The sequence below is a fragment of the Dipodomys spectabilis genome, unplaced genomic scaffold (assembly GCF_019054845.1).
Source record: "Dipodomys spectabilis isolate Male_0828 unplaced genomic scaffold, ASM1905484v1 ptg000297l, whole genome shotgun sequence".
Lineage (NCBI taxonomy): Eukaryota > Metazoa > Chordata > Mammalia > Rodentia > Heteromyidae > Dipodomys > Dipodomys spectabilis.
In genome coordinates this window covers 15,299,183-15,313,074 of record NW_024870974.1, presented here as the reverse complement: position 1 = coordinate 15,313,074, position 13,892 = coordinate 15,299,183, and the positions used below count along the sequence as shown (strand labels likewise).

The 13,892-nt window shown below is 34.0% G+C and overlaps 1 protein-coding gene across 8 annotated transcripts in view; it reads right to left on the bottom strand.

Annotated features, from left to right (window-relative positions):
- Positions 1-13,892, bottom strand: part of Fbxw7 (F-box and WD repeat domain containing 7) — a 113,239-nt gene that overhangs the window by 68,659 nt on the left and 30,688 nt on the right. For 4 of the 8 annotated variants that reach the window (XM_042701648.1, XM_042701639.1, XM_042701638.1 and 1 more), the window contains exon 2: positions 10,948-10,995. The exons of 2 other annotated variants lie outside the window; for them this stretch is intronic. The gene's annotated coding sequence lies outside the window, so the exon portion shown is untranslated. Of the gene's footprint in view, positions 1-3,308; positions 3,364-10,947; positions 10,996-13,892 lie in introns of all 8 variants that reach the window. 2 more of the 8 variants (XM_042701640.1, XM_042701641.1) reach the window with 1 other exon arrangement.

Sequence of the window (13,892 nt, the reverse complement as noted above, 5' to 3'; positions counted from 1 at the left end):
CCTAGACCATATAAATTCCAATAGAGAAAAAGTCTTATGTAGCCAGGTGCTGGTGGCTTATACCTATAATCCTACTCAGAAGGCTGAGAGCTGAGGAGCTTATTTCAAAGCCAGCCCCAGCTGGAAAAGTCCATGAGACTTCTTATCTCAGAAACACCACTCAAGAAAGGCTGGAAGCAGCTGGGGGACAATGCCCAGACCCCAAGTTTAAGCCACAGGAATGGCAAAAAAAAAAAGTCTTACGTGACCTAGTATATGGTTCTGCACATGAAAGGTGGTCAATTGATTGTAAATAAACAAAAATAATTGGCCCAGTTGCATAAATACATATTGAATTGTATCAATTCAATTAACATGGATTTGCTCCTTACCAAAAGAGCCCTTAAATCATAATACATATCTGCCAGATTTCATAAATTCTAAGAAGTACACTTTTTCACATTTTCATGTTTTTCACATTTCCTCTCAGAACTGATGGTATGTCAACATTTAAACTATATCTTTTTCTTTTTGATAAAAATAACCTTAGCGTTCTTAGAGTTGAACAAATATATTGATTCTGGAGAGAAATAAAGTATGCAATATATTTCCCAACTCATTACCCAACATTTGCAAATTTGAATATATAATGTAAAATTTTGAAGTGACAGTTCAAACTTAGTACAAGTCAGGAATTCTGCAACGTCAAATCCTATCAGTTCTAATTCTTAAATTTTCAAAACACCTAAGAAATTACAACCTCTAGAAACCTATGTTCTGTAACAAAACTAGAAAAAGTATTCTAAGTAAAATAACTGGATAGTGTAAAAAAAAAAATCTCAGTTTTAGAAATAATGAAGCTATTCCTTCTTCCCTCTACAAAAGGTTAAGAGGCTTAAGAAAGAAAAAGAGAATCATCTTTGTTTTACTTGTAACAATAAAATGATCGTTTAAGGAGTAGAAATTGTATAGAAAAACAAAATGGGATCAATTTCATTATATAAGTTACAGAAAAGAAAATTAATGATCATAATAATATAGGATTTAAAAAAGTAACCTATTGTATCACTTTTTGGAGAAATGCTGTTTAAAAAAAAAAGTTAACAATAAACTTGCTAGTTCCTGAGTACTACAGTTTAGATTTTTAAAAAATGTGTGTGTGTGCTTGAACTCAGGGCCTGGGCACTATAACTGAGCTTTTTTGCTCAAGGCTAGTGCTCTACCACTTGAGCCACAGCTCCACTTCAGCTTTTTAGTGGTTAACTGGAAATAAAGGACAGCACTGAACAATGAGCCTCAGATCTCAGCCTTCTGAGTAGTCAGGATTACAAGAGTAATCATGAAAAAGCCACCAGAAATCCTGAAAAAGCCACCAGCACCTGGCTTATAAAAACTTTCTTTAAGTAATAGAAAAGAAAAAAACTTGTTCAGGACTGGAAAAGTACAAGCAAGGTACAAATGAAATTGCTGATATGACCTTATATATAGCATCCTTCACTCCAAAATAGCAGCAGTCAAATAAAAGCAAGAACTAAGAGAGCTTCCTCACCAAAATCTTATATCATCACCAAAAGAATATGAATATGTGAAACTTACTAATCAATTAACCAATCAATAAGAGAATGTTCTCACAGGTGTATATACCCAGATTATGTGTATCTGATACTCCATATCTAAACCTGTAGTTAGTAAAAACTTGAAAAATACAATCTTTTTTTTTCTTTTTTTTTTTTTTTTGGTGCCAGTGCTGGAGCTTCAACTCTGTACCTAGGCGCTACCCCTGAGCTTCTTTTGTTCAAGACTAGCACTCTACCATCTAAGCTACAGCACCACTTCCAGCTTTTTCTAAGTAGTTTACTGGAGATAAGAGTCTGTCCTGGCTGGCTTCAAACTACAATCCTCAGATCTCAGCGCCCTGAGTAGCTAGAATTATAGACATGAGCCACAGGCACCTTGTAGTATCTTACAATTTTCAAGTACAGCTTTAACACTGGTTCTGCTATTTCCAAGCTGTATGGTTTTAGGCAAGGTACAGAAACCTTTCCACTAACCAGGCACCAGTGGGGCTCATGCCTGTAATACTAGCTACTCAAGAGACTGAGATCTGAAAATTGCATTAAAAGCCAGCTCAGGCAGAAAAGTCCCTGTGAGACTTTATCTCCAATTAAACACTCAAAAACTGGAAGTGGTGTTGTGGTTCTAAGTAGTAGAACATTAGCCTTGAGCAAAAGAGCTCAGGGTGAGCACCCAGGCCCTGAGTTCAAGCCCCATGACCAACCCAAAAAAATACAAAAATAAAAAAATCTTTCCTTATCTTTAAAACATTCATAAGTGCCAGGTACTGGAATGTACATCTATATTTGTCAGCAATAATTTGTTTAAAAGGAACAGAGAAAGATGAAAACAAAATTAAAATAACTGGAAATAAATGTGAAGCATTACATAGCCTTGGATATGAAATTATTTGTTTACTATATCCTTAAAACATGACTCTAAAATAACTAGGTTTCACCAACATTCTTAGCAATAATAAATACTCCAGATTAATAAGTATTGAATCCATGAAACCACTAAGAAGTCAAAAGATCAAAAAGGGCTAGAAAATAGTTTTCTTCTACAATGCACTAAATCAAGAAATTCCCATACCTTGAATACTGTAATTATAGAGTATGAAACTGGTAAAATTTACAATGCTAGGAATACTTTACTTTGTTTAGATAACAAAGAATAATTAACAAAACTGGTATTTGGGCATGTACTCTTGGCTCACTACTAAGTTTACTGATGCTGAGCTCCAAACATCAAGTAAACAGATTATCCTGTTAAATTCAAAGCTAGTCAAACCAATTAACTTGTAAAGATAAGTGAAATAATAATCTCTAAAATAATAGATAATCTCTAAAATTTCATGGAGGCACTCAAATATGAGACTACTGGAGCTACTCAAAACTGACAACACCAAGAAAAACTACTCTGATTTTAAAAATAAGTGTCATTGCTACTTTAAGTGGCCAGCAGTCTCACATCAACTCCAGCCTGCAATCACAACATCCATTAGAGTGCTCCACCACTCAGCGCAAGCAAGCAAGCAAGTGGTTGTCAGTGCAGCTAGTAAATCACCTGATCCTATTACAAAATCAATTACTGCAGTGCATTTCCATTGCTACACAATCTGATGATGACAAAATGATATTGGATAGCTACTGCAAGGTCAAGAAAACTGCTAAGAACATCTTTAATTGGTCTTTTTATTTTTAATCATTTGGTCCTACTTATAATGCAGCCATTTCAATTGTACATTTTTATTTGAAATAAATCTCTGTAGTTACCTTTGGTTGCCTGGGACATTCGATGGATAATCTCTGCAACTGGTCTGATGTATGGCTACAAGAGAACAGATCGGAGCAGCAGGTCGAACGGCTCAACCTCTTCATTAAAGAAGAAATAAAGCTGCAGCCACAGCCACACATTGACTTGCTCATTAGATGAGAATTTGACTTAAAAAATAAGAACTGGTGATGTCCCATATATACTCAAAATTGGCTAACTGCTTCATTCTGCAGCTCTCTGGCTGAAAGAAACTCTGCTAAAAAAAAGAAAAAGAGTAAAACAACAGCTTCCCTACAGAAGATATCCACAAACTCATCGCCAAGAAAATCTGGATATTAAAAACGGAAGTCTCCAGGCTACTCTTAAGAAGGTAAGATGCTTTAATATTTCAAACTGTTTTATATTAAAGCCCAAAGGAACAAAGTCAAGACATGCCAAAATTATACTGTCCACTCTGTTTCCCATCAGTTTAGCTCTGTTTGTCTACTCCTTAGCTCAGCCTATCCAACCTGTTCCCTCTGTAAATGCACAATATTTCAACAACCAACAGGAATGAGCCCCACCCCTTGCTGCCTCCACACACCGTTCAAGAACCGTTCAATATCTGGAAAAGAACTGCTGCAGCAATACTCTGAGAAACAACAGGGAGCAAATTACTGGATGGATTCCTTTAACTTACCAATCAGAACTGCTGACCTCTTATGACTCTACAATTCAAGAAGCCTGTCAAACACTCACAGTAAGAATAACAAACTGATTTTATTTCTATACTATAGATTAATTTATAGAACTACTTCCGATTTGATTATTCAATCTAACATTGAGTAGGAAAACTGAAACATGGGCCTGTTTGTTAAACACAAACTTAGATAGTAGCCAATACAAAACTTTGAGGTTTGGTGGGAGAGGGGCAGGAGGGTGATTGAAGATAGACATAGTAAAAAATTCTATCTGAATACTATACTAAGGACTTTGGAAGTAGTGAGTAGTAAAAGTCCATAGCAAAAAATACCGATGCAAATGATAATAATGGAATACAGAAAGATAATCCAAGAAAACCCTCCAGCGTGATAAATGTTAGAGAGAAGAGTTTTAGTAAGGAAGAAATGGGCAAGTGGTTATATAGATATAGATATTGGCAATAAACAAAAAGCTATCATGAATCTTGATGAATTTTTTCCCACTTGGTTATTTCATTTTGTTAGAATTTTTAAACCTAATAAACCATGTTGAAAATATAAGCAATAGCTATGCTCCAGTATCTTTTATAGTTAAGCATTGCACCTCTCCCAATAGTAAGTACAGATCATTATTTATAATGCCATGTAATTATAATCCATTTTACAATTCCCAGAATAAAAGACAAATAATCATACCTCAATAACTTAACCTAATGAACATCTATTCAGTAAATGTCAACTCTTGATAACAGCCCCATTTTGGGGAAGACAGTCTAGAAACTAAAAGTAATAAAATACCTTCAATCTAAGTGAGTAATTTTAAAACTTCCTGTCTTCTGTGGCAATAAAAGGTTCCTTATTTGTGTCTGTCTCATGTTCAATATCATCCCTGGTTTAATAGTAAAAATGCTAGGATTGCCTCTGCCTTCACCTTGTACTGCCCTTTTGATATGCATGTTATACTTAAATCAATTTTTTCCAGAATATCTAAATGCAAGCCTGCACTTTACACTGAATTAAAGAGAGAAAAACCTTTTGTAGATAAGGACTGCAAAAACAAAATAATGCAGTAACCTTTTACTCGCCTGCTAGAAGTACTGTCTGCTGCACAGAATTTTAAATCCTCATCTGCAGAGGCAATTGAGCTGGTATTGCCAAAAGTCTGCTTTTCCTGTGCTGCTGCTACACAAACTATTTCATTGAAAGAATACATTCTGTGGAAAACATGAAGTACTGTCCATGTAAGTTTCTTATATGATTTAATAAATTAACTTCTAAAGCCTAGCTATGATTCTATTCTGCACATTTTCAGATCCATGTCAGGGAAGAAGGTATTATTGCTGCCCATGAACTCCCAGCAAATATGCAAGATAAGGAAACTACAAGGAATGAAAACATTAATTCAAGAACAGGTACTAAGTATTAAAACCTGATATTGATAACAAATCTATAGCATGATCAGAATTTGAGAATTTTATGATTTTGTAATTTTATAATTAACAAAAGCCTATAAATAAGTCATTGTATCTAACATATTCAGACAAATATTAATTAAAATCTCCCACCAAATGCATAAAACTTCTAATGAAAGTAACTTATTTTACTAGCTCTTTAGCATCACCATTGTTTCTAAATAAAAACTATGAAATAGAAGACTCAAAAGTATAGAATACTTCTGAAATAGCTTGACTCATAATACTTTATTTTCCTTATGCTTGTACCCTCAATATCCGTTGGCTCTTAAATTAGTTCTATAAAACAGAATGTAAGCAATATGGCTAGTTTCATTATTTATCATTTTCTTTCCATGTCAGCTAATTTAAAACACTATTGATTTGTAGGATGTATACAGATAGAGCTTGAAGGCAAACCAAAGATAAACTTTTAAAATCATCAGAAAAACAGGCATAATATCGTTCAGAAAAAAAAATATTTAAGTATCTATTGTAGATGTATTTAAAAACTAGAGGAAACATTAATATTTGCTCACTAAAATTAAGTACCACAATTACTCTTCAATACACTAAGTTACTTTTTAAGGCTGCTTTCCTCCTTAACTTCAAATAACTCTAAGTGCCAAGAACTTGCTTTAGTATTTAACAATCTACTCATAGTAATTTCTACTCAAAAAATGGGGCTCAGTCAGTTAAATGGTAGTCTAAAAAGATGTGAAATTATGCTTATCTAGCATCTACAAGGCTCTGGATTTAATCTTCAGCACAACCTTGCATGAATGAATGAGTGAATGAAGTGAGGTGTAGAAACAACTCTGCAACAGGCCATTCTTCCACAATGACCAAATTTATTACACAAGCAAACATAAGCTAATGTCAGCAATTCCCCTCAAGTAAAAACGCAGCAAAAAAAAAAAAAAACCTGACATAATTTTTAAGATTTTTTTTATCTTAAAACAGTGCACACGGGGCTGGGAAGGTGGCTCAGTGGTAGAGTGCTTGCCTTGCACGTATGAGGCCCTGGGTTCAATTCCTCATCACCACATAAACAGACAAAGCCAGAAGTGGCGGTGTGGCTCAAGTTGTAGAGCACTAGCCTTGAGCTGAGGGACAGCACCCAGGCCCAGAATCCAGGCCCCACAACCAACAACAACATGGACAAAAAAACAAAAACAAAAACAATGCACATAAGCCTATAAATAAGTCACAAATAGTAACTCAGTGACAGATGACTAGTTAATCTAAAATGTTGACCCCAGGTGTTTCTGGGACCCTTACATGAAATCTATTTATAATAATACCAATATGTTACTTAGTTCAATCTCATATATGTATTTATGAATGTATCTGTATATGGTGTATATATATGTATATACTTATACATAAACACACGGTAAATATACAGACAAGTTTTCCAAAGACTACATGGCATATAATATCCTATTTGACTGAATACATAAGTACATAGAATCCAGTGTCTTCCATTAAGCCACATTCAAAATATATTGGCAGAAATTTTTTTTAAAGTATCATTGTTTTAATTTTTTATTGTTTCAGAAAATATAGCTATCCAGCCCCTCAAAAAAGTTAGCTGTGTAAACACACAAGACTTTCATGTGAGTTTAATAAATGAATCATTCAAAATTTCTTTTATTTTTCTTTACATTAAGATGTATAAATTAAAGCTTTTTGGAGTCTTTGGTACTAATTTTCTCTTTCTTTTTTTTTTTTAAATTTAATTTTATTTTTTTAATTTTCTCTTTTTGACTGTTGTGGGTTTGTGTGCTGTTCCTGAGTTTTTTAGCCCAAGTGAGCCACAACTCCACTTTCGGTTTTTTGTTGGTTAATTGGAGGTAGAGTCTCACAGACTTTCTTACAGGGGCTTTATACCGAAATCCTCAAATCTCAGCCTCCTGAGTAGCTAGGATTACAGGTGTGAGCAACTAGCACCCAGCATTCTTTGGTAATTTTTAAGAGTGTTTAAAAATCCTAAAACCAAAACAAATTGATATTCTCTAGGAATTTTGCTTGTGTTTTCCCTCATCAGGATTAACAGTTTGGGTTACAAAAATTATTTCAAAAATATTAAAAACTTCTCCAAAATTGTTCATTTTATGATACTAAATATAAAATGTTTCTGAATTGTCACTGATGTCATTTTCAATAGATGAGCAAAATTACTGTCAGTGATATTTCACAGTAGTTCTATGGATGACTTGCATCTATCTTTCAAGTGGTAGACAAATGGTAACTGTCATGTCTAGCTTGTAAATATATATCCACTGAAAAAGCAAATCTGTTAAGGTGAAATGTGAAATTATATATTTTGATATAAAAAAGTACAAGAGGTTTGTAAACACTTGTCTATACAAATTACCAGTTTTAAATAAATCTTTTTTAGTAGAAAAGTATTAAACTTTAAATATAACACATCCCAACAAAGGATTCTGTGCTTTTTACAAAATAACTCTTTCAAATGGTGAATGTCAGCCAGGCATCAGTGGCTCATACCTGCAATCTTCGCTACTATGAAAGGTTGAGATTAGATGATTATGGTTTGAAGCCAGCCCAGGCAAGAAAGTCAATGAGACTCTTATCACCAATTAACCACAAAAGGCCAGAAGTGGAGCTATGGCTCAAGTGGTAGAGCACTAGCCTTGAGCACAAAAGCTCAAGGACAGTGCCCAGGCCCGAATAAGTTTAAGCCCCACGACCATGGGCCAGGGGCAAGCGGGGAGGGGGAGGTCAGTACCATAAAATATAAAGGTGAGGAAACTTTTCAGATTAAGTAGACTGAAAGACCTCGGTTAAGTCTATTGTAATAATTTCTTAAGGTATAAAATCACGTCAGGATAAACCAAACCATTAGAGGCCCTCCCTACTCCAATCCAAAAAACTAACAGTGAATTCACAAGACTAGTATTAATAAAACAACAATAAACAAGTAGCATTTTCATTGTAACACAAGGGATCAAAGATAAGGTTTTGTTGGAAACAATTAGCTGAATAACTGAAGCACAAATACAAGAATAATTGCTTCCTTTGGGCTTTGGCTGTCAAACACAGGAAATGCCAATGCTTCTTATGGTCCTGTGATAATTAAAACCTTGTCATAATCCTAGACTAGCAATGAATATTTGCTTTAAGATAAATTTATAAAATATTTCACCAAAAATATGAGCTAAACTGATTAAAGTGTAAAACTTTTACGCTTTCAACGATAACTACCATCAACAAAGCAGTGATAATCCCCCCTCCTAAAGGTCTGCTATCCAGAATATATATTTTTAAAAATGCTTACAATTCAACTTTTTAAAAGATAACAATTTTAAAACTGGGCAAAGAATATAAACAGATGTTTCTTCAAAGAAGACAAATTACTGGGCAAAAATCACATGGCATAATGCTTATCCCCCATCATCAAGGAAATAAAAAAGCAAAACCAAGGTAAGATATCACTCTACACCAACTAGGTTAAAAGTACAGCAACTGTCCTTAAGGATGTAAAGAAACTGGAGCCCTCATACTGTGCCTAATGGGACTTTTCTATCTCTTTCTAAGAAGGTACATGAAGAATTACCATATCATTTAACAATTCTACCTCATTCATATACATTTATACATATATGAATACTATAAAAGAATGAAACTATAATTATATGATGAAATTATGATCATAAAAGAATGTTCAGAGCAGAAGCATTCTTAATAACAAAAAGTAGATACAATCTATTGACTGTATCAACAAAATGAATTTTATTGTCATAAAAGTTAATGAAATACTGTACACACTGTATTCTGAAGATGTTACACAAAGTAAAAGAAATCAGGCTCAAAAGGGCAGACACTGTGTGGTGCCATGCTTATAAACAAATAATAAACAAATCCAGACAAACAAAATCTATCAGAGGTTGCCTACAGCTGGAGTGAGAAGGGCGATGAAGAGCATCCTAAGGTTGTAGTGATGACTGCACACAATGTGTATACACTACAGTATCACTGAACTGTACACTAAAGCATGAAGTTTAGGGTATGTGACCTGTATCTCAGTAGCAAAAAAAAGTTACTAACTAAAATATACATGACAAGCATATGCACTGCAAAGACAATTAGTTGTAGCTCAAACATAGCAGTCAGGGAAAATTGACAGTATACTCTTTTCTAGTTGATACATCTCCAGAAATCAGTTACTGAATTTTAAAGTAGTAAAAAATCTGCTCAAGAGATTTTTGCTAAAAAAAAAACAAAAACAAAACAAAACAAAAAAAATCAGGATGACCCATTGTAACAAGGATACCCAGAGGACAGTATTTTGGAAACAAACTTTACAACTTTGGGGGTTGGGGGAAGAGTGCGGGAGGTGGGAGAGGGAAGGGATAGTGGGACAGGACAGCAAGGAAGGAAGGGAAGGGGTAACAGTGACAAGTTATGTACTCCTTGGCTTACTCATGTAACTGTATGGCATCTTTACGATAAAATTTTTAAAAATAGAGATCTTTGCCAAGGGATTTGCTCTAAAAAGTATTACCTTTATTTTAAGCATATATTAAATAGCATAGTGTAATTCTGAATAGTAAATATTTGCTATAATTACTATAGAATTTTAGAATTGGTTTAGAATTTGGTTGAATAGTTTCAAACACATAAAAAATTATAAAATATCATCCTCATATTTCTAGGAAATCTCCCTTAGCTAATCAAATAAATGTCTTTAAATTTTTTAGTATATTTAAAACAACCACAAACTATGATACCTGATTATGGGATTTAAACTACAAACTTTAAATTACAACCTTAAACTACAAACACTAACATTTTTAACTGTATCTACTTACTTTAAAATCTACCATGAACAATAAAAACATATTTTTGTATCTATATAATTACTATAGCACACAAATCTGAAATACTTTACATAAATGAAGTAAAATAAATATTGAGGTTAACTCACTTACCTTCACTCAAACATTAAAAAGTAATAGCTTACCTAGCAAAATTACAAATGTGACATATAACTGTCTACAAAACGTTTCATATTTTGGTCTACAAAACTTTTCTTATTTTAATCTAAGTACAACAACACCAATATAATCCAAATAAGAAATAACAAAGTCTCACTAGGCTAATAGAGCTTATGTTGCCATGTTGTAGCAAACAAGATCTAATATAGGAAAAGAGTTGAGGAGCAAAATGACCAAAGAAATCTGAACAAGTTTCAGCAATTAACAGACAACTATTACAAACACTCAGGTAGGGACTTTGTCTAATTCATAAGTTACCATTCTTAAACACTAACTACTTAATATTTAGACTGTATACCAAAACAATTTTCTGGACATGGTGTAAAGAATGGATCAGGTGATCAGAATTGTTATAAAAAGAAATTCTAGGCAAAAATTACAATAAATACAATTTGCTATTTTACTATTATAAATGACATCAGTGCAGCATATATAAAAATTGATGTAACATGCAAAACAGTTACACAGAAAATAAGTACTTACCAAGTATTTAGACAGCCTTTTAAAAATCTTGTTGATGATTCAGACTCCCTAATAAAAAAATAAATAAATATAAAAATAATCCTTTAATTTCAGAGTTGTACCTATTCTGTAAAATCCACCCAAGAATTCCATTTAATCTGTGCATTATGATGGGTCATGGGGGTGGGGGGAAGGGAGGATATGGCTCAAGTAGTAAAGTACGTGGCTAGTAAGCACAAGGCCCACCAAATATTAGCTAGGTATTTACATTTTAAAGCCCAAAGCACACATTGAAAACTTGGCATAAACTTTTCATTATCTTAAAAATAATTTAAGCTATACATGTAATACACACAAGCTATTAAGTTATCAAGATGTTGGCAGAGTCTATTAGATCACAAATCAGACTTAAAGCATTATAATGATCAAAACTACAGAATACTAACAGTTTCTCAGAGTAGCAGAGGTTCATGTTTTTCTTAAAATTATTACATAGTGTCATTACTTCACTAAGTAGCATCTAAATAGATATCTATAGAGTTAAAGGAGAGCCGATAAAGTTGGAAAATGTAAGATATCTATTTCTTTTTATTAAAAAATTGAGATGAGACATTTTTAGATCTATTGTTAGCAGTAAAAACTTCATATTATAGCTATAATAAGAAATGTATAAACTTTCAAATGAATTTTGCTATTTATGTTAGTTGTAAATATTTTTAAATGAACTTGTAGTACAAATCTTTCAGTCAAGTTTCAAGTCAAAGTAAAAAATTTCAAGAATAAAAGAACAAAATATTTATTTATGAAGCTCTTCCATTTTACTCTGGACTTGAAAACAACAACAACACATTCTTTTATTCTTAATCACTTCATGCCTTATAGTACTTAAGACACCACTTAAATATGGTAATGGCATTTGACTGCACAACTCCCTGTGTTTATATCACCATTATGACCACAATGTTTTGGTCAATGACAGGTTGCAAATATAAAGGTGATCACATACATTATAATGGAGCTGAAAAATTCTGACTACTAGTGAAACATTAGCAGTTTTAGCAGTGAGTACTACCTCACTCACTTTGCAGTGATGCTGGTGCAAACCTACTGTGCTGCCAATACGTATTAGTATAAAACACAATTCTAAGGTAGGCACCGATAGCTCATGCCTGTAATCTTAGCTACTGAGGAGGCTAAGATCTGAAGCTTGTGATTCAAAACCATCCTAGGCAGAAAAGTCCCCTTGAGACTCTCATCTCCAATAAACCATTCAAAAACCAGAAGTGGCCCTGTAGCTTAAGCGGTAGAGCACTATCCTTGAGCACAAAAAGGCTCAGGAACAGCATCCAGGCCCTGAGTTCAGACCCCACAACCAACACACACACACACACACACACACACACACACACACACACACACACACACACACACACACACACACACACACCACACACACACACACACACACACACACACACACAATTATACACATTGCATATTGCTTGAAAATGATAAGAACTACATTATTGGTTTATATAGTACAATAGTTTTGTAATCATTTTAAATTATACTCTTGCTCTTCTAGTAGCCATCACCACCTCTCTTAATCACACAAAGCAGCCACATGGAATGATCAATCTACACACCATCCTAGTTTGCCAAAGTGCACACTATCATATTCACACAGTGATAAAACTGCCTACCAAAAAATGCTCCAGAAAATACCAACATTTAACAATACATGATTGCATTCTAATTCCCAATACCCTTTTCTATTACCCCATTAGCTACAATTAGAATTTAAGACCTTCTCATCTTACAAAGAGATTTTCCTTTCCATTCAAAAACAAATTATTCCAAGAATATACTTTTTCTCCAAGTTTACATAAACAGCAACATTTACTGAAAAGAATTGAAATAATACTAAATATATTATCTACTTGTATCAGAATTAAACTAGAAATGAGTAACTAAGATAAATTAAAAAAACTTCAAATACAGGAATTCAACACACTCAAATAACCTCTGAATATCGAAGAAGTCCCAAGGGAAATTAGAAAACATTCTGAACTAAATGAAAATAAAAGTGTAACATATCAAAACGTTCATGATGCAGTCAAGGCAGTGCTTGCTTATAAGGAAATTTACAGCACTGAATGCCTACATAGAAAGGAAAAAGAAATGGCCTGCCAGTAATCCCAGTAAAATCAGCGCTGCAAATTCAAGGCCAGTCGGATACTATACTTCCAGTCTACCCAATAAGGAGGGAAAATAGGGAGGACACAAGAAGGGAGAGGGAAGATAGAGGGGAGAGGTGGGCTAGGAGGGGAAAATAAGTAAGGAGGAAGAGGGGGCAATGGGAAGGGAGAAATGGGGAGGGGGAAGAAGAGGAGGGAAGAGGTCTTAATCACTATTTCTATCTCATGAAACTGGACTCAAGATGACTATGACAAACTCAAAGCAAGCAGCAGAAAAGCAATGATGAAGAAAAAAACGAATGGATTACAACAAGAAGTGAAAACAGAAAAAAATAATAGCTGGTTCTTTGGAAAGCTTAAAAAAAAAAAATCAACAATCCCCCTAACAAGACTAACCAACTCGTAAAATGAAAAAGGGAGAAAAGGCACAAATAGTGACATAAACTTGAGGAATGAAGTAATACAGGAAATTCCTATCAGTAAAGACCTTACAAGCATTTGTTAGGAGCACTTTGTGTTGGGGGGGAGGGCAGAGAGCTTGCCTTTAATCCCAGCCCTTGGAAAGTGAAAGCAAATGGATCAAGAGTTTCAGGCCAATCCAGGCTGCAAAGAAGAGCAAAGAGGAAGAAGTGATAAGGAAGAAGATACATTTTGACTACCACTATTGCAATTTTTGATAAAAACTGTCCTTCACCATCAACTCTGGAGTTTTGTGGGGTAGGGTTTTTTGTTTTTGTTTTTTTTGGGGGGGTCCAGCCGTGGGGCCCG